This window comes from Pelophylax lessonae, assembly GCF_965119305.1.
Source record: "Pelophylax lessonae genome assembly, chromosome: 1".
NCBI classification, from domain to species: Eukaryota; Metazoa; Chordata; class Amphibia; order Anura; family Ranidae; genus Pelophylax; species Pelophylax lessonae.
Window position 1 is genome coordinate 497,816,113 of NC_138768.1, and position 23,686 is coordinate 497,839,798.

At 46.8% G+C, this 23,686-nt stretch overlaps 1 pseudogene across 1 annotated transcript; it reads right to left on the reverse strand.

Moving 5' to 3' along the window:
- Window positions 1–513: 513 nt before the first annotated feature.
- On the reverse strand, window positions 514–1,478 carry LOC309547144 (E3 SUMO-protein ligase ZBED1-like; annotated as a pseudogene). Its single transcript has 2 exons — window positions 1,176–1,478; window positions 514–967 (listed from the first exon to the last, which is right to left on the reverse strand). The product of its transcript is annotated as an E3 SUMO-protein ligase ZBED1-like (transcript).
- Window positions 1,479–23,686: the final 22,208 nt, after the last annotated feature.

Here is a 23,686-nt window from a genome sequence, read left to right on the forward strand (position 1 = left end):
GATTACATCTGTAACTGAAGCCAAGCTAGCCAACAAGCCACCATTAGAGGAAGGAAAATCCTTGAGAGAATAAATTGTCAACTGAAGCTTAACCTTGAGGAAATCCTATGAGTTCACATTCACAAACTCACAAATATAGTATATTACACAAGAATCCACAATTGGTGTATTTATTTGTGATCCAATAAGATTTACTCGGGGTTAAGCTTCAAACAAGTTATTTCTCTCAATGATTTTCCTTCCTATAATGCAGGCAACGTGGCTGGCTTGGTGTCAGTTGTCTAGAAGAAAATACACTTTAATATTATTTATTTGGTTGAGGGTTAAATGAACCCCTGCCTTCTTGCCTAGACACTTTTAGTGTAAAGCAACGGATTATGGATTGGCAATGGACACATTGGACAGGACAATCTTCAAAAACAAACCATCAGTGCTATAAAGCTATAAAACCACACTGGTGTGACTGGCAGACTGAATTAGTAATTGAACATGAATTGGTAATTATTGCAGTGCTTAGCATTTGGGAACATGTAGGTTTTTCTGTAAGAACACTAGCTGATCCACATGCTCAGGTTTCAGACTGCTTCTTTTCGCTGTTATAACCTCTCCTGCAGTAGAGAAAACCCGCTCTGCAGATACACTTGTACCTGGGATACACAAGTATTGCTTTGACAGCTGAGAGAGGAGGGGAAATATGACCTCATGCTCACGCCACCATTTCAAAGGGTCCTCAGTGAGAGGCAGAGGTGGGGCTTTACAATATTTTTCCATTTCGTCTTCTGCCTTGGCATAGGGGGTCTTAGGTTCTATTGCACCATCAGTGAAAGACTGCCCCAGCAAAAGTCATGAGCAGCGATGTGGCCTTTTTTTTGGGAGGAGAATAGCTGTCCTCAATGGGTGTTTCTTCTTCCACAGTTGCTTTTTCCCTAGGCACTTCATCCACATTTGTCCTTCTATTAGATATAATCTGTGTTTGAACAAAAGATAATAGTATAAGAAGAGCTGAACTGACTTAGAGTGTGATTCATTGATGAGGTGTGGGAAACTGCACGGTAATCCATACCATACAGTTCCACTTCCCACACTGCATCAGTGAATAAGGGCTTGTTATTACACAACACAATGTAGCTGAGCTTCTAGCTGTCTGGGAGGAAACCTGATGAAATTCTAATTACCTCCAAAGATGCAGCCTCCTCAGTCACTCCTCTGTATATCTCCGATCTCTCCTCCTCTGTGAGAATAAAAGGCAGTCCTTTAAAGCGAGGATCCAGTGCAGAGGCTGTATGAAGGATCTTCTTCTCTGCCTCACTGCTGTACCTCTTCAGGAGATCTGTTTTGATGGCATTCTTGAGCTCATGGGTCATGGGTGTGTCTCCCATGGTGTCTGTCATGCTCTGGAGCAGTTGTGCATTTAGAGGGGCAATGAGAGACACTGTTGGGTTGCGCTCTTCTGACATCAGCAAGGTTGCATCCTTCATTGGCTTTAATGCACTCACAGCGTCCTCTGCATTTGAAACATCTGTTTCATTGAGAGTGCAGAGATCAGACTCCTTTTCTGACTTCTGCAGACAGCAAGGTGGCACAAACTGCAGGTTGTTGTTCTAAGAACCTCTCGACCATGTCATATGCGCTGTTCCATCTTGTTGGCACATCAGTTAGCTTATGATTCTTCAGACCCAGACATTTCTGTTTCTCTTTTAGACAGTGGCTTGCTCTAGTGCTGCGATGAAAGAATGTGGATATTCGTCGCACTCTGGCCTCGCACTTTCAGTGCCCGCTGACATACAAGATTGAGTGTATGGGCAAAACATTTAACATGAGGAAATTTACCAACTTGAGCTGCAACTATCATGTTCACCGCGTTGTCAGTCACAAGCACTATTATCAGACAGCTGCCATTCTTCCACGACATGAGACAGTAGCTCTGCCAGATGAGCACCTGTGTGAGACTCATAAATGGCTCTCGTTTGCAACACATGTGACAAGACCTGCCATTCCTTAGTAACGTAATGTGCTGTTATTGTAACATAGGACTCCGTTGTGACTGAAGTCCATGAATCACACGTTATTGCGACTCGACTGGCTTGGTTCATTGACGCAAGTACCTGAGCTTTGGTGACGCAAGTACCTGAGCTTTGGTGTCGTGGTAGAGTGCAGGTATAACGTTTTCTGTAAAGGGACTGCGTGACGGGATCTTATAACGTGGCTCTAGCGTCTTCAAAAGGTAGTGAAACCCGGCATTGTCCACAACTGAGTAAGGCCATAGGTCCTTGGCGATGAAAGCTGCCACAGCTTTGGTTAGTTTCTTCCCTTTTTCAGAGTTGGGCGGATAAGTTGACAGTATGGCATCAATTCTTGGCTGATCTGGGTCTAGCAGTCTTTCCTTGGCAGTGGTGGCACTGCTGGTGGCGACAGGTGTTACTTAGAGTGAAAACGGCTAACATGGTTTCTCAAGTTCGTAGTGTTCTCTAGGTATTACATTTTTGTGTGACCGGCTTTACACCCGGCGTGTGTCTTGTCCAACTCACGCTTCCCTGTGTGTTCGTAAAATCCGAAATGTGCCCAGATGTTTGCTCTTAAAACGCTAGGTGCATTTTTTATCTCTCCATCTTTTTCTCCTTCTGCCATTACCATACTACCACGTATGTGACGGAGACGGATGACGTAAGTTGCCAAACTCTGTCAGTGTTTAAAAAAAAAAAAAATAGCACTTGTAAACTAAGCTGCAGCAAGCAAGCAACATCTTTCATAAAATATGACTGTGTGTCTGTCTGTCAGTCCCTCTTATGCATGCACTGAGCCAGAGCCACTGAGACCCCCCCCTTACCCCACAGCTGCCTGCCTGACTGACACTGACAGTTAGAGAGACCCCCTTCCCCCACAGCTGAGCTGTCTGTGACAGTGACATAGACCCCCCCCTCCCCCCACAGCTGAGCTGACAGCCTGACACACTGACAGAGATCTGGAAGTCCTACACCTTCCCCAATCCCCCACAGCACTCACAAACAGTGAGTCCCCCCCTTGCCCAGACCCCCACAGCTGACACTGACAGAGACCCCCCACTGACACTCAGAGACCCCCCCCCCCTGGCTGCAAGCCTGCCACCGCAGAACAGTACCCCCGGGCCCCGACCGTCCTCTGTCCCAGCCCCCCCCCATCACAGACATCCCCCAGAGATACAGACTCGAGACCCCCATGAATGATTTATACAATTATTCGTTCGGACTTAACATACCTGCTGTGTGACTGTGTGGGTTGTTGTGCACTGCATTGCAGAGGAGGACAGGTGCTGTGCTGCTCTCTGGGCTCAGTGGCGGCTGGGCCTGGGACGACCACGGTGAGGCGGGCGGCACTGGTTGGCTGCGATGGGGACACTTGGGCTCCAGGTCCTAGATGCTGGCTGCATGCAACACTCGGGGCTCCTGTGTGGAGTGTGGACTGGCTTGGCTGGCTGGCTTCTTGGCTGCAAGGCCACAGGTGGGACGCCGATACACGCGGGGGATGTTCTTGCTGCGCCTTGGCCCGGGTCAAAGAGAGGGAAGAGGAGGGGCGGAGCCTTTTTATTAAGCTCCCGCACTAATCCACCAATCAGCTATCTTCTTGTGATTTCCTGCACTAATCCACCAATCAGCTGTGATCTTGTGACTTTTTTCTCCCATGCGCGATAGGGCGTCCGCGGCTGATGACGTCATTTCCTAATCGATGGTGCCGGCACCCCGCATCGATGCAGAATCGCAAAGGGTCGAATCGCGATGCATCGATGCTCCGATTATATTCTGCAGGCCTAGTAAATATATAATTTGCTGACCCCTCCATTTCTGAGTGAACATCGTGAGGGATTGGTAGTGTGTGTTTGAGCTTTGGTGTGCACGCCCTAATGCATTAGGCTGCGTACACCTATGAGTGACCAGTAGGCAATAGATTCTGGTCTGATTATAATTATCTTGGACAAATAAACACAAGATCCTGCTGAGATGAAATGCAGGTTATAGATATCTCCTTCCTCTCTTTGTTTTGTATGTTTATCCCTGACTCGGTGTGCCAGACTCAGGGTTCTAGATGGGGTTGGGGGAAGGGACACGTTCATTGTTTCCGATTTTCCCTGATAGGGTCTCCTAGTCCACAGTGTGAGCCCATAGGGGTGGCATGGCCCAACCACGTCGGGTTGGTTGGGCCTTGACCGTCTCTAAAACTTCCCTCTTTTGATCGTTAAACCTCTGTTTTAAATTTCAAAAGGAGAGTCTTTGACCTTTTACTAAGATAATATTGTAATCTGAATTTTATCTGTTTCTTGAGTTATTTGACCTAGTCGTTAGGTTTAAGTTTCGGACTCTTTAATATGTTTTTTTCATCAGCATGAAGTGCAGTTGTTTCTGTCAGGAAAACAGTCAACAAACCATTCAAATGAATGGCCACTGTTGGGTTCTGGTAAAGAATGCTGATTCACCGCCTGAATTGTGGACCAAACCTATATATCTCCAACACTGTTGCCTTATATATTTCCAATCAATAGAATCAATAGACTTCTCTAAATCGAGAGATGAATATCCCTCCACTGGAAATATCCAGGCCTAACTGGGTATTTGTAAAAACCCTTTGTAAAATTAATGTCTGTGGCTTTTTCAGGCATAAAACCTGTCTGATCCGGTGAAATAGGATGTTGCAGGACAGACCTAAGTCTGATAGCTAGCAGTTTGGTAAGTATCTTGAGGTCCATATTGAGTAACAAAATAGGTCTATATGAAGAGCACTGAAGGGGATCTTTGTCTGGTTTGGCCAATAATACAATATATCCCTCATAAAAAGAGGAATGGAGGGCACCCTTCTGAAAACAATCAGAGTACAAATGAACACTATCCGAATACTGTTTATACCACTCCACTGGCACTCCGTTTAGACCAAGTGACTTTCCAGTGGGAAAGGATCCAATTGCTGAGACCACCTCCTCCTCCCTAAAGGCGGCATCTAGAAATTCCCTAGAATCATCTGGCAGAGTAGGGACTCAAGTGTAGTCATAAGCTCCTCAACATTAAAAGGCATTATGGGCGAATATAATGTCTTGTAAAAGGACATGAATGTCTGTAAAATGTCATCTCTGTCAGTCAATAGCTCACCCGAAGAAGAGATGCATGAGACAACTTTCAAGAGTTTATCCACTGCAGTCAGTAGGGCCCATAGTTTACCATTTTTGTCCCTTTTCTCAAAAATGCGTGCCGTTTTCTGTTGCAATGTGCAAGAAGTTATGTCTTGATAATGAAGATACAAGTCCCTCCTAGCAAATTGCAACTTAGCCAAGGTATCTGGGGAAGATTCATCAGCCTGGGCCTTCACACTCTCCTGCTCTTTAACCTGTAAATTTGTTACCACACTTTTACGCTCCGTCCTAATAGCTTTAATGGCCAAAATATACATCCTGTAATAGCTATAAAGGCCTCTCATTCAATTTGCATTGTGACCAAACCCTCATTAATCTGCCAGTAAGCCTCCATAGCGGGTTTTAACATCTCCACTGAGGGCTCTCCCACCCAACTAGGGACCAGGCACCAAGCCCCCCTAGAACCATGGCACCCAAGCTGTAGGATAATCTGTAATGGAGTGTGATCCGATACACCCCCAGTTAGGTAGGAAAACCTTGGAGACCATGGGTAGAAGGGCAGCATTGGCGAAAGCCATATCTATCCCGGAGGAGAAAGTAAACACTAGAGATAAATATGAATAACATCTAGCAGTAGGATGTTTCCACTAGGGATAGACTGATTATCGGCAAGGCCGATAAGCAATTTCCCCGATATATCGGCATCGGCCCTGGAACTGGCCGATATTGCCAAATTTTTTTTTTTTTTTTTGTGACGTCATTCTGCCTTCTTTGGCCGCCTCCCTCGTCTTGGACAGCCTCGTCTGGAGTCGGGACTAGTCTCGTGGGAGTATATCACAGCCATTCACCCACCCACAGCAGCCCAGTGCCAGCCACAGGCACTGTATCAGCAAGCCAGCCACCCACAGGCACTGTGCCAGCCAGCCACCCACAGGTCCTGTACCTGCCACCCACAGGCACTGTACCAGAAAGCCAGCCACCCACAGGCACTGTACCAGTCGGCCACCCACAGCACTGTACCAGCCAGGCACTGTACCAGCCAGCCATCCACCTACAGGCACTGTACCAGTCAGCTACCCACAGCCCCTTAAATGTAAAAACATATCGGCCCATACCGATACGTTGTGACCAAAATATCGGTATCTGCCCTGAAAAAAACATATCGGTCTGTTCCTAGTTTCCACCTTTATAATTCCCTAAAACCAGCAGCATTTGCCCTGTGTAATAAATTATGGTTAGGTGCCCAATGTGGATTAGATGTATCCAGTGAATAATCTAAAATATTTTTAAAATCCCCTGCTATCAGCAATTTGAATGGGGAATGGAGTGCCAGTTTTTCAAGCATATTATAAATGATGTCACCGGAAAATGGAGGAGGAATGTACATATTCAGCAAAACTAGGCGATGTGAATATACTTTAATCAATTCCACTACATAGCGTCCACCCGGATTAGTAATTACCACATCTATCGAACATGGCAAAGATTTATGCAGTAGGATTGACACTCCCCGAGCGTAGGAAGAAAATGTGGCATGTACTGTATGGCTCTATGAATCCAGGGACGTTTCTTAGCTAGAATTTTGCTACCCAGCAGGTGGGTTTCTTGCAAAAACATAATGTGAGGGTGTTGAGCCTGTATATATTTCAACACTAAGGCCCTTATAAATCTGGAATTCAATCCCCTGACTAGTGCCATCTAAGAGCCTTATAGACCCCCCGGCAATGCAGTGCACTGGGGCCCTGCCTACACAATCGCCCACGAGAATAAAAATGCAAATTATCGATAAGGCAATATTTATTGGTACCCAGAGGATGTACATGGCAGGTAAAGGATGGCTCAGACAGAGGATGTACATGGCAGGTATAGGATGCCACAGACAGAGGATGTACATGGCAGGTATAGGATGCCACAGACAGAGGATGTACATGGCAAGTATAGGATGGCACAGACAGAGGATGTACATGGCAGGTATAGGATGGCACACAGAGGATGTACATGGCAGGTAAAGGATGGCACAGACAGAATGTACATGGCAGGTATAGTGCATTGCGAAAGTATTCGGCCCCCTTGAACTTTTCAACCTTTTGCTACATTTCAGGCTTCAAACATAAAGATATAAAACTGTCATTTTTTGTGAAGAATCCAACAACAAGTGGGACACAATCATGAAGTGGAACGCAATTTATTTTATATTTCAATCTTTGTTAACAAAAGAAAACTGAAAAATTGGGAGTGCAAAATTATTCAGCCCCCTTAAGTTAATACTTTGTAGCGCCACCTTTTGCTGCGATTACAGCTGTAAGTCACTTGGGGTATGTCTCTATCAGTTTTGCACATCGAGAGACTGAAATTTTTACCCATTCCTCCTTGCAAAACAGCTCGAGCTCAGTGAGGTTGGATGGAGAGCGTTTGTGAACAGCAGTTTTCAGTTCTTTCCACAGATAGTTACATAGTTACTGAGGTTGAAAAAAGACATCAGTCCATCCAGTTCAACCTATGATGTGTGTGTGTCTACTGTTAACCACACATTATATACCCCTGTATGTTGTGGTCTTTAAGGTGCCCATCTAATAGTTTTTTTAAACTATTAATGCTCCCTGCTGATACAACTGTTTGCGGAAGAGAATTCCACATCCTTACTGCTCTTACAGTGAAGAACCCCCTGTGTATTTTAAGGTTAAACCGCCTTTCCTCTAGTTTTAGTGCGTGGCCACGCGTCTTATGGTATTTCCTTTCTCTGAATAGGTTTTTCCATATGCTAGGGTCTCCAGTACAATATTTTTACATTGATATCATATCCCCCCTCAATCGTCTCTTCTCCAGAGAGAATAGGTTCAGTGCTTGTAGTCTTTCCTCCATTCCCCTAATTATTTTTGTTGCCCTTCTCTGGACTTTCTCCAGTTCCAGCACATCCTTCCTCAGGACCGGTGCCCAAAACTGGACAGCATACTCCAGCTGTGGCCGGACCAGAGTCTTGTATAGTGGGAGAATAATCTCTTTATTTCTGGAGTGAATCCCCTTTTTTATACATCCCAGTATTCTGTTGGCTTTGCTTGCAGCGGCTTGCCACTGCCAAGCCTGTTGTCTACCAGTACCCCCAGGTCCTTTTCCTTACTAGACTCACCCAGAGGTTCCCCCCCTAGTGAGTAGCTTGCTTTCTGGTTTCTGGCACCCAGGTGCATTACTTTACATTTTTCAACATTGAACCTCATCTGCCATGTAGTTGCCCACCCCATAATTTTGTTCAGGTCCGCTTGTAAGGTTTCCACATCCTGCCCAGAAGATATTGGCATGCTTAGTTTAGTATCATCCGCAAATACTGAGATTTTGCTCGATATCCCCTCCTCTAGATCATTTATGAATAAATTAAACAGGATTGGCCCCAGGAAAGAACCCCGGGGGACCCTGCTTTCCACATCCGCCCAATCCGAGTACTCCCCATTAATCACCACCCTTTGCAACCTCCCCTGGAGCCAGTTCTCTATCCAGGAACTCACCTTATGTTCCATACCTACCTTCCTTAGTTTGAACAGTAAGCGTTTGTGGGGAACGGTGTCAAAGGCCTTTGCAAAGTCCAGGTACACCACATCCACAGGCTTACCTTTATCTAGGTGGCAGCTCACTTCATCATAGAAGGTTAATAGATTGGTTCGGCAAGAACGATTTTTCATGAATCCATGCTGATTACTACTAATACAATTTTCATTACTAAAGTCTTGTATGTGGTCCCTTTAACATCCCCTCCAAAATCTTGCAGACTACTGATGTTAGGCTGACCGGCCTATAGTTACCCGGGATATATCTCAGCCCCTTTTTAAATATTGGTACCACGTTGGCTTTTTTTCCAATCAGCTGGCACCATACCCGTCTGTAAACTATCCTTTAAAGATCAAGAATAATGGTCTGGCAATCACCTGGCTGAGCTCTTTAAGAACCCTCGGGTGCAAGCCATCCGGTCCCGGTGATTTATTTATGTTAAGTTTCTCTAGTTTAGTTCTAAGTCTATCTTCGGTTAGCCATGGCGGTATTTTCTGAGGTGTGTTGTTTAGTTTGGCCTTACAAGCTGGGTTAGTGTAGCCCCCCGAATCTTTTGTGAAGACTGAAGAGAAGAATTTATTTAACACTTCCGCCTTTTCCCTATCCTCTGTGGCCAAAACTCCCTTATCGTCTTTTATGGGGCCATTGTGTTCTGGCCTCGCTTTCTTACTGTTTATATACTTAAAGAATTTCTTGGGGTTCTTTTTACTCTCTTCCGCTATATGTCTCGTGTTGTATTTTAACCGCCCTGATTTCGTCTTTACATTTCTTATTACACTGTTTGTAATGCTTGAATGCTGCCAATGACCCCTCAGTCTTGTATTTTTTGAAGGCCTTTCCTTTAGCATTAATATGCATTTTTATGTTGGAGTTTAGCCACCCAGGGTTTAGTTTTGCTCTTTTGAATTTATTTCCCTTTGGAATGCACTGGTCAATCCCTTTAAGTATGCTTTTGAAGCACTCCCATTTTTCCTCTGTGTTCTTTGTTCCAAGGGTTCTATCCCATTTTGATATTTTCTAGCAGAGAGCGCAGTTTTGGGAAATTGGCTCTTTTGAAATTCAGTGTCCTTTATATTGCCTTTGTGTTTCCTATTACTGTAATGAATACTGAAACGAATTGACCTATGGTCACTGTTTCCTAAGTTGTCCCGTATTTCTATATCCGTGAGCAGGTCTGTATTGTTGGTAATCAGTAGGTCAAGTACCGCATTGTTTCTTGTCGGTGCATTCACCATCTGACCCATGAAATTGTCCTGCAAAACATTTAGGAACTGCCGAGCCTTGGCTGAATGCGCGGTTCCTTCTGCCCAGTCTATATCTGGATAATTAAGGTCCCCCATTATAATGACATTTCCCATCCTTGCTGCCAATCCTATTTGTAAAAGGAGGTCCGGCTCCCTCAGTTTGGGGGGCCTATAGCATACACCCAATATTACTTTCCCCACAGTGCCTTCCCTTTGAAGTTCTACCCATAGGGATTCTGCCTCGTCCATAGCTCCATTATTATCATTCCTCATATTTACCTGTATACTGTTCTTAATATACAGACCTACCCCTCCCCCTTTTTTACCTTCTCTATCTCTGCGATAAAGGGAATACCCCTGAATGGTCGCCATCCAGTCATGAGAGCTGTCAAACCAAGTCTCAGTTATCCCCACAAAATCTAAGTCCTCCTCAAACATCAGCAGCTCCAGCTCTCCCATCTTGTTAGCCAGGCTTCTGGCATTGGTATACAAGCCTCGTAATCTGTTTATCGGTGATCGGTTACAAATATCCTCATTTGATGTTTTTAGGCTGCTCTTGTGATTTCTCCCCATACCCCTCCTGGGTTTAGGAGCTCCAAACACCCTACTGCTATTGTCCCCATTTCTGCCCTCTGGATCTTGTTTTCCACTGGCTAATTCTACATCTGTACCCTCCCCCCCCCCCCCCATCATCTCGATTGGATTCAGGTCTGGACTTTGACTTGGCCATTCTAACACCTGGATATGTTTATTTGTGAACCATTCCATTGTAGATTTTGCTTTGTTTTGGATCATTGTCTTGTTGGAAGACAAATCTCCGTCCCAGTCTCAGGTCTTTTGCAGACTCCATCAGGTTTTCTTCCAGAATGGTCCTGTATTTGACTCAATCCATCTTCCCATCAATTTTAACCATCTTCCCTGTCCCTGCTGAAAAAAAGCAGGCCCAAAACATGATGCTGCCACCACCATGTTTGACAGTGGGGATGGTGTGTTCAGGGTGATGAGCTGTGTTGCTTTTACGCCAATCATAACATTTTGCATTGTTGCCAAAAAGTTCGATTTTGGTTTCATCTGACCAGAGCACCTTCTTCCACATGTTTGGTGTGTCTCCCAGGTGGCTTGTGGCAAACTTTAAATTACACTTTTTATGGATAGCTTTAATAAAGGCCAGATTTGTGCAGTATACGACTGATTGTTGTGCTATGGACAGAGTCTCCCACCTCAGCTGTAGATCTCTGCAGTTCATCCAGAGTGATCATGGACCTCTTGGCTGCATCTCTGATCAGTCTTCTCCTTGTATGAGCTGAAAGTTTAGAGGGACGGTCAGGTCTTCGTAGATTTGCAGTGGTCTGATACTCCTTCCATTTCAATATTATGGCTTGCACAGTGCTCCTTGGGATTTTTAAAGCTTTGGAAATCTTTTTGTATTCAAATCCGGCTTTAAACTTCTCCACAACAGTATCTCGGACCTGCCTGGTGTGTTCCTTGTTCTTCGTGATGCTCTCTGCGCTTTAAATGGACCTCTGAGACTATCACAGTGCAGGTGCAGTTATACGGAGACTTGATTACACACAGGGTGGATTCTATTTATCATCATTAGTCATTTAGGTCAACATTGGATCATTCAGAGATCCTCACTGAACTTCTGGAGAGAGTTTGCTGCACTGAAAGTAAAGGGGCTGAATAATTTTGCACGCCCAATTTTTCAGTTTTTTATTTAACAAAGTTTGAAATATCCAATAAATTTCGTTCCACTTCATGATTGTGTCCCACTTGTTGTTGATTCTTCACAAAAAATTACAGTTTTATATCTTTGTTTGAAGCCTGAAATGTGGCAAAAGGTCGCAAAGTTCAAGGGGGCTGAATACTTTCGCAAGGCACTGTAAAGGATGGCACAGACAGAGGATGTACATGGCAACTATAGGATGGCACACACAGGATGTACATGGCCCACAGAGGATGGAACGCAGAGGATGTAAATGGCACACAGAGGATGGCACATACACAGAGAATGGCACACAGGATGGCACTCACACAGAGGATGGCACACAGAGGATGTACAGTATATGGCAGGAAAAGGATGGCACAGACAGTCGATGGAGAGCGAGAGAGAGAAAAAAATCAAGCAGCCTGCAGCAGTTTGATTACCTTCCACTGGCCACACAGCACATGAAGGGAGGAGTTGGGTGGAGCCATTCTTCTAGGCGCAGAGGAGAGGAGGACGAGCCGACGAGGAGGATCCTCCTCCGCTGTGCATGATGGGTCCTCCTCAGAACGTCACTGGTTGCTAGATGCCAGTCGGCTGGCCTTCCTAGCAACCAGTGCAGCGGAGACTCAGAGCAACACCGAAGCAGCTGGTGCCCGCTCCCGGCGGACAACGGGGGGGGGGCCTAGACCACCAGGTAAACTAATCTGGCCTTGGGGGGGGGGGGACAGATTGGTGTGTAATTTGCCACCCTGTGTGTGGGGCCCCTTGGCAAGTGGGGCCCCCGGGCAACTGCTGGGCATGCCCATTCGAAAAGACGGCCCTGCCCCTGACATTCCAGGAGGCAACCCTAATATTTGACATGACTGTAATTCCTAAAATGACCACAAGATGGGAGTCTAGTACCAGAATTGAAGTCTAAGTCCATGGAGAGCCACAGAATGTGTTAAAACACATTAAAAAAAACAAAATGGCACATAACATTGAAATACTTCTCGTTTCTTGAGTCCATCACTCCCACAATCCGAGAGGGTATCATGGTAGCGCAAAAAGGTCCCTCGAGAGAGAATGACAGAAAAAAAAAACAAGAAAACAGAAAAAAGCAAAAATATTGCAGTTAACTCAAAAATTCCCAACAAAAAAGTCTGTCCCTGTCTCACCAGCGTCGGGAACCACAAAAAAGAAAAGAAAGTTAAGCCAGGGTATCCAACCATTCTAAATCATCCAACGAAGCTTCAAAGAATTTCACCAACCCCTGGTATTCCACTTGCAGCTTGCTGGGGTACAACATGCCATAGGTGAGCCCTTTTTCATGTAGCCACTTTCTCACCTCCATAAAGGAGCGCCGATGCATCTGCAGCTCTGGGGAAAAATAGGAGAAGAAGTGAAGGGTAGTATTTTTAAATCGTAGCAGAGTTTTTTTCCTGGCTTCAGTGAGGATAAGGTCATGGTCACGATAGTTTAGGAAACGGACCAGGAACAGCCTGGGCGGCGATCCTTGTGGTATTGGGCCTGTTGGGACCCTATGGGCACGTTCCACGATGTATGCAGAGGAGACCTGCGTTAGTTTATGGACATCTTCAAAGAATGATTCCATAAAGCTAGTGGGGTTTGAGCCTTTTGAGCCCTCTGGAAGACCCACCACCCACATATTATGGCGCAGTCTGTTTTCTGCGTCTTTAGAATGTGCCATTAGTAGCTTTACTGTGCATTTGTAGATCTGCCATATTGTGATTTGTGGTGGCCGCAATGTCTATGTCATAGATATACAAGATTCTGCAGAAGTTAACTGACCCCTGAACTTATCGAGGTCTTGTCTAATAAGGCCGCACTCTATAGCCAGCGTGTCTATCATGCCCATTAATGTAGTTTTGCTGGCTTCTATGGCCACTAGGATGGCCGAGGTAGAAGCACTGTCAGCTGGCTGTTCCATACCTGCAGGTTGCAGGGTGTCCCCGCTGTCCTGGTCCACCTCTTTTAGCAGCCGCAGGTCAGTCTCCACTGAGACAGCCCGCCCAGCTCCCAGAGGCAAAATGGCTGCCACACGTTACATAGTTACATAGTTAGTAAGGTTGAAAAAAGACATCAGTCCATCCAGTTCAACCTATGATGCGTGTGTGTGTTTGCTTTTAACCGTACATTGTATACCCCTGTATGTTGTGGTCTTTAAGGTGTCCATCTAATAGTTTTTTGAAACTATCAATGCTCCCTGCTGATACGACTGCTTGTGGAAGAGAATTCCACATCCTTACTGCTCTTACAGTGAAGAACCCCTTACGCACTTTAAGGTTAAACCGCTTTTCCTCTAGTTTTAGTGAGTGGCCACGTGTCTTATTGTATCTCCTTTCTCTGAATAGTTTGTTCCTTATGCTCGGGTCACCAGTACAGTATTTGTACATTGATATCATATCCCCCCTCAATCGTCTTTTCTCCAGAGAGAAAAGGTTTAGTGCTTGTAGTCTTTCCTCATAGCTGATGTCCTCCATTCCCCTAATTATTTTTGTTGCCCTTCTCTGGACTTTCTCCAATTCCAGCACATCCTTCCTGAGGACCGGTGCCCAGAACTGGACAGCATACTCCAGATGTGGCCGGACCAGAGTCTTGTAGAGTGGGAGAATAATCTCTTTATTTCTGGAGTGAATCCCCTTTTTTATACAACCCAGTATTCTGTTGGCTTTGCTTGCGGCGGCTTGGCATTGCATGCCACTGCCAAGCTTGTTGTCTACCAGTACCCCCAAGTCCTTTTCCATCCTAGACTCACCCAGAGGTTCCCCCCCTAGTGAGTAGCTTTCTTTCTGGTTTCTGGCCCCCAAGTGCATTACTTTACATTTATCAACATTAAACCTCATCTGCCATGTAGTTGCCCACCCCGTTATTTTGTTCAGGTCTGCTTGCAAGGTTTCCACATCCTGCATAGAAGATATTGGCATGCCTAGTTTAGTATCATCTGCAAATTCTGAGATTGTACTCGATATCCCCTCCTCTAGATCATTTATGAACAAATTAAACAGGATTGGTCCAAGGACAGAACCCTGGGGGACCCCACTTTCCACACCCGCCCAATCCGAGTACTCCCCATTAATCACCACCCTCTGTACTCTCCCCTGGAGCCAGTTCTCTATCCAGGTACTCACCTTATGGTCCATACCTACCTTCCTTAGTTTGTACACTAATCGTTTGTGTGGAACGGTGTCAAAGGCCTTTGCAAAGTCCAGATACACCACATCCACAGGCTTACCTTTATCTAGGTGGCTGCTCACTTCATCGTAGAAGGTTAATAGATTGGTTTGGCAAGAACGATTTTTCATGAATCCATGCTGATTACTACTTATAATACCGTTTTTATTACTAAAGTCTTGTATGTGGTCCCTTAACATCCCCTCCAAAATTTTGCAGACTACAGATGTTAGGCTGACCGGCCTATAGTTACCCGGGATATATCTCGGCCCCTTCTTAAATATTGGTACCACGTTGGCTTTTTTCCAAACAGCTGGCACCATACCCGTCTGTAAACTATCCTTAAAGATCAAGAATAATGGTCTGGCAATCACCTGGCTGAGCTCATTAAGAACCCTCGGGTGCAAGCCATCCGGTCCTGGGGATTTATTTATGTTAAGTTTCTCTAGTTTAGCTCTAAGTCTATCTTCTGTTAACCATGGCGGCACTTCCTGAGGTGTATTATTTAGTTCGGCCTTACAAGCTGGGTTCCTGTAGCCCCCCGATTCTTTTGTGTAGACTGAAGAGAAGAAATTATTTAACACTTACGCCTTTTCTCTGTCCTCAGTGGCCATATTTCCTTTATCATCTTTTATGGGGCCAATGTGTTCTGGCCTCGCTTTCTTACTGTTTATATACTTAAAGAACTTCTTGTGTCTCTCGTGTTCTATTTTAGCCGCCCTGATTTCATCTTTACATTTCTTATTACACTCTTTGTAATGCTTAAATTCTGCCAATGACCCCTCAGTCTTGTATTTTTTGAAGGCCTTTTCTTTAGCACTAATATACATTTTTATGTTGGAGTTTAGCCACCCAGGGTTTATTTTTGCTCTTTTAAATTTATTTCCCTTTGGAATGCACTGGCCAATCCCCCTGTTTAGTATGCTCTTGAAGCACTCCCATTTTTCCTCCGTGTTCTTTGTTTCCAGGGTTCTATCCCAATTGATATTTTCTAGCAGCAAGCGCAGTTTAGGGAAATTGGCTCTTTTGAAATTCAGTGTCCTTATATTACCCCTCTGCTTCCTATTACTGTAATTAATACTGAAACTTATTGACCTATGGTCACTGTTTCCTAAGTTGTCCCGTATTTCTATATCTGTGATCAGGTCTGAATCGTTGGTAATCAGTAGGTCAAGTACCGCATTGTTTCTTGTCGGTGCATTCACCATCTGACCCATAAAATTGTCCTGCAAAACATTTAGGAACTGCCTAGCCTTGGCTGAGTGCGCGGTTCCTTCTGCCCAGTCTATATCCGGATAATTAAAGTCCCCCATTATAATGACATTTCCCATCCTTGCTGCTAATCCTATCTGTAAAAGGAGGTCCGCCTCACCCTCCTCCCTCTGGTTGGGGGGCCTATAGCATACGCCCAATATTACCTTCCCCGCCGTGCCATCCCTTTGAAGCTCTACCCATAGGGATTCTGCCTCATCCATAGCTCCATTATTAATATCATCCCTCATATTTACCTGTATACTGTTCTTAATATACAGACATACCCCTCCCCCTTTTTTACCCTCTCTATCTCTGCGATAAAGGGAATACCCCTGAATGGTCGCCATCCAATCATGAGAGCTGTCAAACCAAGTCTCAGTTATCCCCACAAAATCTAAGTCCTCCTCAAACATCAGCAGCTCCAGCTCTCCCATCTTGTTGGCCAGGCTTCTGGCATTGGTATACAAACCTCTTAATTTTGATCGGTTACATTTATCCTCATTTGATGTTTTTCGGCTGCTCTCTTGATTTTTCCCCATACCCACCCTGGGTATAGGAGCTCCGAACACCCTTCCGCTAAAGCCCCCATTTCTGCCCTCTGAAACTTGCTTTCCACTGGCTAATTCTACATCTGTACCCTCCCCCCCATTCCCTAGTTTAAAAGCCCCTCTAACTTTTTGGCCATCTTCGCACCCAGTACGGCTGCACCCACCCCATTTAGGTGCAATCCGTCCCTACCAAAGAGCCGGTGACCGACTGAGAAGTCAGCCCAGTTCTCCAGGAACCCGAAACCCTCCTTACTACACCAGCTCCTCAGCCACTCGTTAACTTCCCTAATCTCCCGCTGCCTCTCTGGTGTGGCTCGAGGTACAGGTAGTATTTCGGAAAATACTACCTTGGAGGTCCTAGTCCTCAACTTAGCGCCTAAGTCCCTGAAATCGTTTAGGACTCTCCGTCTTCCTCTGCCTATGTCATTGGTACCCACGTGTACCATGATAGCTGGGTCTTCCCCAGCCCCACCCAATAATCTGTCCATCCGATCCGCAATGTGCCGAACCCGAGCGCCCGGCAAACAACAGACTGTTCGGCACACATGGTCTTTGTCACAGATTACACTGTCTGTCCTTCTAATAATTGAGTCCCCTACCACCAGCACCTGTCTTTCCTTTCCCTTTCTCCCAGCCTCACTGGAGGAGTTCTTCCCCTGGCAGCTCGGGGCGTCCCTCTGCTCCAGCAATGCTGGTCCCTGACTGGTTTCCCCAACATCACACAACGGGGCGTATCTATTGGGGTGCTCCAGCCCAGGATCAGCCTCCTTGCCTTGTCCCCTTCTACCCCTCCTAACTGTCACCCCTCTAAACTGCTCTGATGCCTGCACCTCCGATACTCCGCCCACCTCTGTACAGACCCCTGTCTGCACCTGACTGGTACAATCCTGGCTCTCCTCCGGTATGGACATTCGTCTCAGTGTTGCCAGCTGCTTCCCTAGATTCAGGACCTGAGCTTCCAGGGAAGCAACGTGCTTACATTTTGCGCATTTGTATTCGCCCTCGATCACATGTCTGAGGAACGCATACATATCACAAGATGTACACCGAGTCGCATCTCCACACCCGCCGGGCATTGTACCTACTATCTAATCTAATGGGGATTCAGTAATTTAAGTCTATCCTATGTGGCTATTTCCTGGCTTCCTAACGCTACCTTCTCACCCTCTGGTGTTCCGCTCCACTCACTTGACACTCAGTTGCACAACACTCACAATCTCACAGCCCGGTCAGACGCACAACACTCCCAGTCGCACCACCCGGTCAGTCGCACAACACTCCTGTCGCACACACTCACAGTCTCACAGCCCGATTTAGTTGCACCACAATCGCACAGCCGGTCAGTCACACATCACTCTCAGTTGCCCAAACTCAGTTGCACAGCCCAGTCAGTCGCACCACACTCAGTCGCAAGGACGCTCACCAGTCGCAAGGACGCTCACCAGTCGCAAGGACGCTCACCAGACGCAAGGACACTCACCAGACGCAAGATGCTCACCAGTCGCAAGGACACTCACCAGTCGCAAGATGCTCACCAGTCGCAAGAAGCTCACCAGTCGCAAAGACACTCACCAGTCGCAAGGACACTCACCAGTCGCAAGGACACTCACCAGTCGCAAGGACACTCACCAGTCGCAAAGACGCTCACCAGTCGCAAGGACGCTCACCAGTCGCAAGATGCTCACCAGTCGCAAGACACTCACCAGTCGCAAAGACACTCACCAGTCGCAGGGACACTCACCAGTCGCAGGGACACTCACCAGTCGCAAGGAAACTCACCAGTCGCAGGGACACTCACCAGTCGCAAGGAAACTCACCAGTCGCAGGGACACTCACCAGTCGCAGGGACACTCACCAGTCGCAAGGATGCTCACCAGTGGTAAGATGCTCACCAGTCGCTAGATACTCACCAGTCGCAAGGATGCTCACCAGTCGCAGGGATGCTCACCAGTGGTAAGATACTCACCAGTCGCAAGGACACCCCCAGTCGCAAGGATACTCACCAGGTACTCACTGAGCCTCAGTGTTCAACCTCAGTCACCAGTCCTGTGTGTGTGTGTGTCCCTTTAAGCCTGACACTTGCTTAGGCTCCTGCCTCCCTCCTCTATCACTTGCAGATCAATCTCCCCTCAGCTCCTCTCCCTGCCAATGGCCAGGTCAGGTATTTTGCGTCTCCTCTGCCCCCCTGCCCTCTCTCTGTCTGCCCGCCCTTGTAGGGGGGGGGGGGGTTACCTCACCTCTCGCTGCCCGCACACCACGCTCTTACCTCTGGGGGAGGGGGGTTCTCGCACCGCTCTTCTCAGGGGGGGGGTTCTCGCACCGCTCGCCGCCGCTCGGGAGGGGGGGGGGTTCCACCGCTCGCCGCCGCTCTTCTTAGGAGGGGGGGGGGTGATCACACACACTCACTCGCTCACACACGCTCTCCTCTCACACATCCGCCTCTGCTCCCGCGCTGCTCAGCCTCTGCTCCCGCACTGCACCAGTCCGCAGCACAGCACCACCTGGGGACGTGTGACTGCCGGGGAGCTCCGAGGCTTAAAAGGCGGCTGCTTTTTACCCGATCGTCCTTTGATTGTCATAGATGGATAGGGGGGGGGGAATCCCCAACCCGGTGGCACGGTTTGCTGAGCAGGATGACAGTTAATGCAGCAGGATTAACATGGATTCTGCAGCATGGGAGCCGCAGCTCCCTCTAAGGAATCCACTCTTCCTCACATCCAGTCATGCTTTTAATTCTGCTGAAGTTACATTTTTGGGCTTGTCACACAGGGATAAAAAAAATCCTTGTACTCTGCCTGAAAATAGGACTCTATATATGGACATTTAGATTGGACAGGAAAAAAGGAAGATTTGGGTCGAAATCCCATATGTGTCATCTTCGAGTCTAAATACCAATCGATGGATTGGGTCCTTGTGTAACCTTCATCCCATAAATCTTCTAAGATTGTGGTTCATATCTTGGTCTATTATCCCCGTCTATACTGAAACATTATGTGGATTGGATGGGTCAGTCATCAATCCTTTGGCTTGGCTTTGTGACTTCACATAGTGGCACTTGATGGTTAATGTGTGGATAAAACTATGCAGGTCCTAAAATAATCCAAATTTGTTAGGGCATCTTAATGGGGCAAAACTCAGGCCCTTCTTGAGTATTGCCATTTCTGCACCGGTAAGAGAATGGGATGATAAATTATATATTTTGATGGTGCTCTCTTGGGTCTCTAGTTACTCTCTTACCTTTCTTGTTTGTTTTGCCTTATTGATCCTTCCACCTCTTCTTCCTCTAGTAGTTTTCTTTTTTCTTTTACTACGCTTTTTGTGGACTGCTTTAAAAAAGTATTTCCCCCCCATGGTTTTCATTAGTAGACAAAGTTGGGAAGACTTCTGTGGGAAATATGTTACCTGATGTTGTGGAAGTATATGTGCCATTGCCTTTATTACCAAATTCCTCTGTCACAGGTTGGGGGGACTATACCGGTTAGTTATACTATTCGCGTTGAAAGTAATTGAATGTACATTCTGGAGACTACCCCTTTGGGTGCCCTTTGGAAGAAGGGACAGTTTCCACTCATTTTATAGTCGTTAATGTCCCTTTCTAGTTTCTTAGCTTTTTCTCTACCATTTTGTCCTAATTTTTTTGTAAGTTAACATTTAACACAGTGAGCCATTATTGATAAAGGCAAGAAGCACTGTATATTCTGACCTCTACATCTTTCTCCACCATTTTGTTCTGAGCTAGTTTCAATTTTTTTTCTCTTTGCTGTATAATTAATTGTATCCACTTATTGGTACAAAATTCAGCCAAGAGTTCCCAGTCCATTTTGAGATCTAGAAACGGACGTCTAGAATACGTAGACCTCTGGGTGTTATACCCAGATCCAGGCACCTTTTTAAAAAAGATACAGTGCCTTGTGAAAGTATTCGGCCCCCTTGAACTTTTTGACCTTTGGCCACATTTCAGGCTTCAAACATTAAGATATAAAACTGTAATTTTTTGTGAAGAATCAACAAGTGGGACACAATTATGAAGTGGAACAAAATTTATTGGATATTTCAAACTTCGTTAACAAAAAACTGAAAAATTGGGCGTGCAAAATTATTCAGCCCCTTTACTTTCAGTGCAGCAAACTCTCTCCAGATGTTGAGTGAGGATCTCTGAATGATTCAATGTTGACCTAAATGATTAATGATGATAAATAGAATCCACCTGTGTGTAATCAAGTCTCCGTATAAATGCACCTGCACTGTGATAGTCTCAGAGGTCAGTTTAAAGCGCAGAGAGCACATGAAGAACAACAAACACACCAGGCAGGTCCGAGATACTGTTGTGGAAAAGTTTAAAGCCGGATTTGGATACAAAAAGATTTCCCAAGCTTTAAACATCCCAAGGAGCACTGTGCAAGCGATAATATTGAAATGGAAGGAGTATCAGACCACTGCAAATCTACGAAGACCTGGCCGTCCCTCTAAACTTTCAGCTCATACAAGGAGAAGACTGATCAGAGATGCAGCCAAGAGGCCCATGATCACTCTGGATGAACTGCAGAGATCTACAGCTGAGGTGGGAGACTCTGTCCATAGGACAACAATCAGTCGTATACTGCACAAATCTGGCCTTTATGGAAGAGTGGCAAGAATAAAGCCATTTCTTAAAGATATCCATAAAAAGTGTAATTTAAAGTTTGCCACAAGCCACCTGGGAGACACACCAAACATGTGGAAGAAGGTGCTCTGGTCAGATGAAACCAAAATCGAACTTTTTGGCAACAATGCAAAACGTTATGATTGGCGTAAAAGCAACACAGCTCATCACCCTGAACACACCATCCCCACTGTCAAACATGGTGGTGGCAGCATCATGGTTTGGGCCTGCTTTTCTCTTACGTCCTCAGACGTGCCTCCTCTAAGTCATCACTGTTGGGTATTGTCTTCCTATCCGTAGGAATAGCTAGGCATATAGACTTAGTCCAAAGACAAAAGGCATTAGCATATACACACCCATGGGGGCTGTCCCATGGGTGTGTATAATTTTTAATCTGCCTAGCGTCAGGAATAGTCAGGCTTACCTTGTGCTGGGGCTTCAGTCTCAACCTTCCTAATCTTTTATTTGATTTTCTTTGAAAATGTCAGTTTTTTTCTCTCACTTTACTAGCTGTTTATTTTGTCAGCTCTAGTGTTAGTCTTCTCTTCGGATGAAGATGGATCATGCGGTGCTGGGATTCGGACTGACCGCCCTGGTTCTCCAGGGCACAGAGGGTCAGATGGACCCCCAGCCCGCCATCGAGCGTTCAGCTATGGTTCGCCCTGGCATTCCGAACGACCCATCCCTGTTCGCTGCAGGGATGCAGCCGTGAGGTGGCTACCTCACAGGACTAGTCTGCGGTGCTGCAGCGTCATGTCCCTGGCTCACGGCACTCCCTGTCAGATGAGGACAGAGGTTTTCCGTGCATAGAGGCTCCCCCACGCCATCTGGTACAGGTAAGTACTTTCCTGTGTGGGGCCTCTGTCTGGGGTGGCAGTCTGTGTTGCTGTGTGTCCCCATGTCTGTGCCTGTGTGACTCCCTGTGCGATCCCTGCGGGGTTCGCTTGTGCAGATCTGTGTTTGCCGGGGGTCCCTGTGTCATCTTAGGTGCATGTTAGGGGTGCAGACGTTTGTGCTTGTGCGGCGACCGCAGCGGGGAAAAATTTGCGCGGTCCGCCATCTTTACTGTGGGCACACATGTATAGCTCCTCTGGGGCGATTGTACATGTCATTTTGGCGCCATCCGCCGCCATTTTGTGGGCGGTGGAACGATCTGTCCGTCCGCATGTCGGCGGCCATTTTGGCGTAGCCTCCAAAGCATTCCTATGGGGCAGCCATTTTCCCGGGGTCTGGCATATAGTCCAGCCCTCTCCAGCAGCACTTCCTTTCCATCAGCAGCAAGGACACTGGTAGCAACGCTCTGCGGGCTCTGCAGGTTATCACTCTCAATTTCCCTCTGTATATCGCTTCTGGCTCAGTTTCTTTTCTCCTTTTTGGGGGTCTTTCATAGCTGTGACAGTAGCGGTGGGCTGCGCACACCGTAGCGCTCTTAAAGGGGACAGTACACCGTTTTTGCACTGTAGTTTGTTCTAATAACTTGAGCCATGGATTCTCAGGAAAGCAAGTTTCCTCCAGCTTTAGTGGGGGGCCCCAGTTCTCCTGTGGCCCCGCTGCGACCCGATCTGGCTGCTGTAGTAGCGACTTTGGTGGCAAATATGGAAATGCTGATGTCTGAACGGGCTGCGAGAAAGAGGCCCAGGTTGTCTCTCTCTTCTGATTCAGATGGGGATATGGCTGCTGCTGCTGCGAGCGTGCCCTTTTCAGGGTCCCGCTCATCCTTAGACCCCCCGGGGTCTGAGGGGGAGGCTGAACTGGGCGACCATGGATGAGTTAATTGTTTCTGTGAAAGAAACCTTGCATTTAGAGGATGAGCCCTGTCATTCTGGTGTTGTGTCCTCATTTGGGACGCACAGGACCCGCAAGTCTGCGCAGGTTTTTCCCTGCCCAGCGGAATTCCATTACACTGTTAATGAAATGTGGCGCACGTTAAAGCGTCCATTCCTGGTACCTAGTCGGTTCAAATTGCTTTATCCTTTTGCGCCGGCTACGGAATCACGATGGTGTGTGCCTCCACAGGTGGACCACACTGTGGCCGTGTTGAACAAGGCTACCTTGGATACTACTGAGGATACCCTGGTTTTCCGGGATCCCACGGACCGGCGGTTGGAGTCTCTAGCCCGCCATTCCTATACGGTGGCGGGTTCATTGCTCAAACCCGTTTTCGCGTCCGTTCTGGTGGCTCAGGCGGTGGCTGATTGAACTAAGATGCTTAGAGGCAATCTCGTGTCTGATGACGTGCCGCCTGCCCGGCTGGAAATGGTAGATCAGATCCACCAAGGAGTCATGTATTTGTGTGATGCAGCCTTGAATGAGGCCCCCTTGGTGGCTCGCCTCTCTAGTGTCGCGGTACTTAACCGGCCACTGATATGGCTGAAGAGCTGGTCGGCCGACCAGTCCTCACGGAAAACAGTTGCTGATTTTCCCTATGCTGGCTCTCGATTTTTTGGTGAGGCGTTGGATACCCTGGTGAAGGGTGTCACG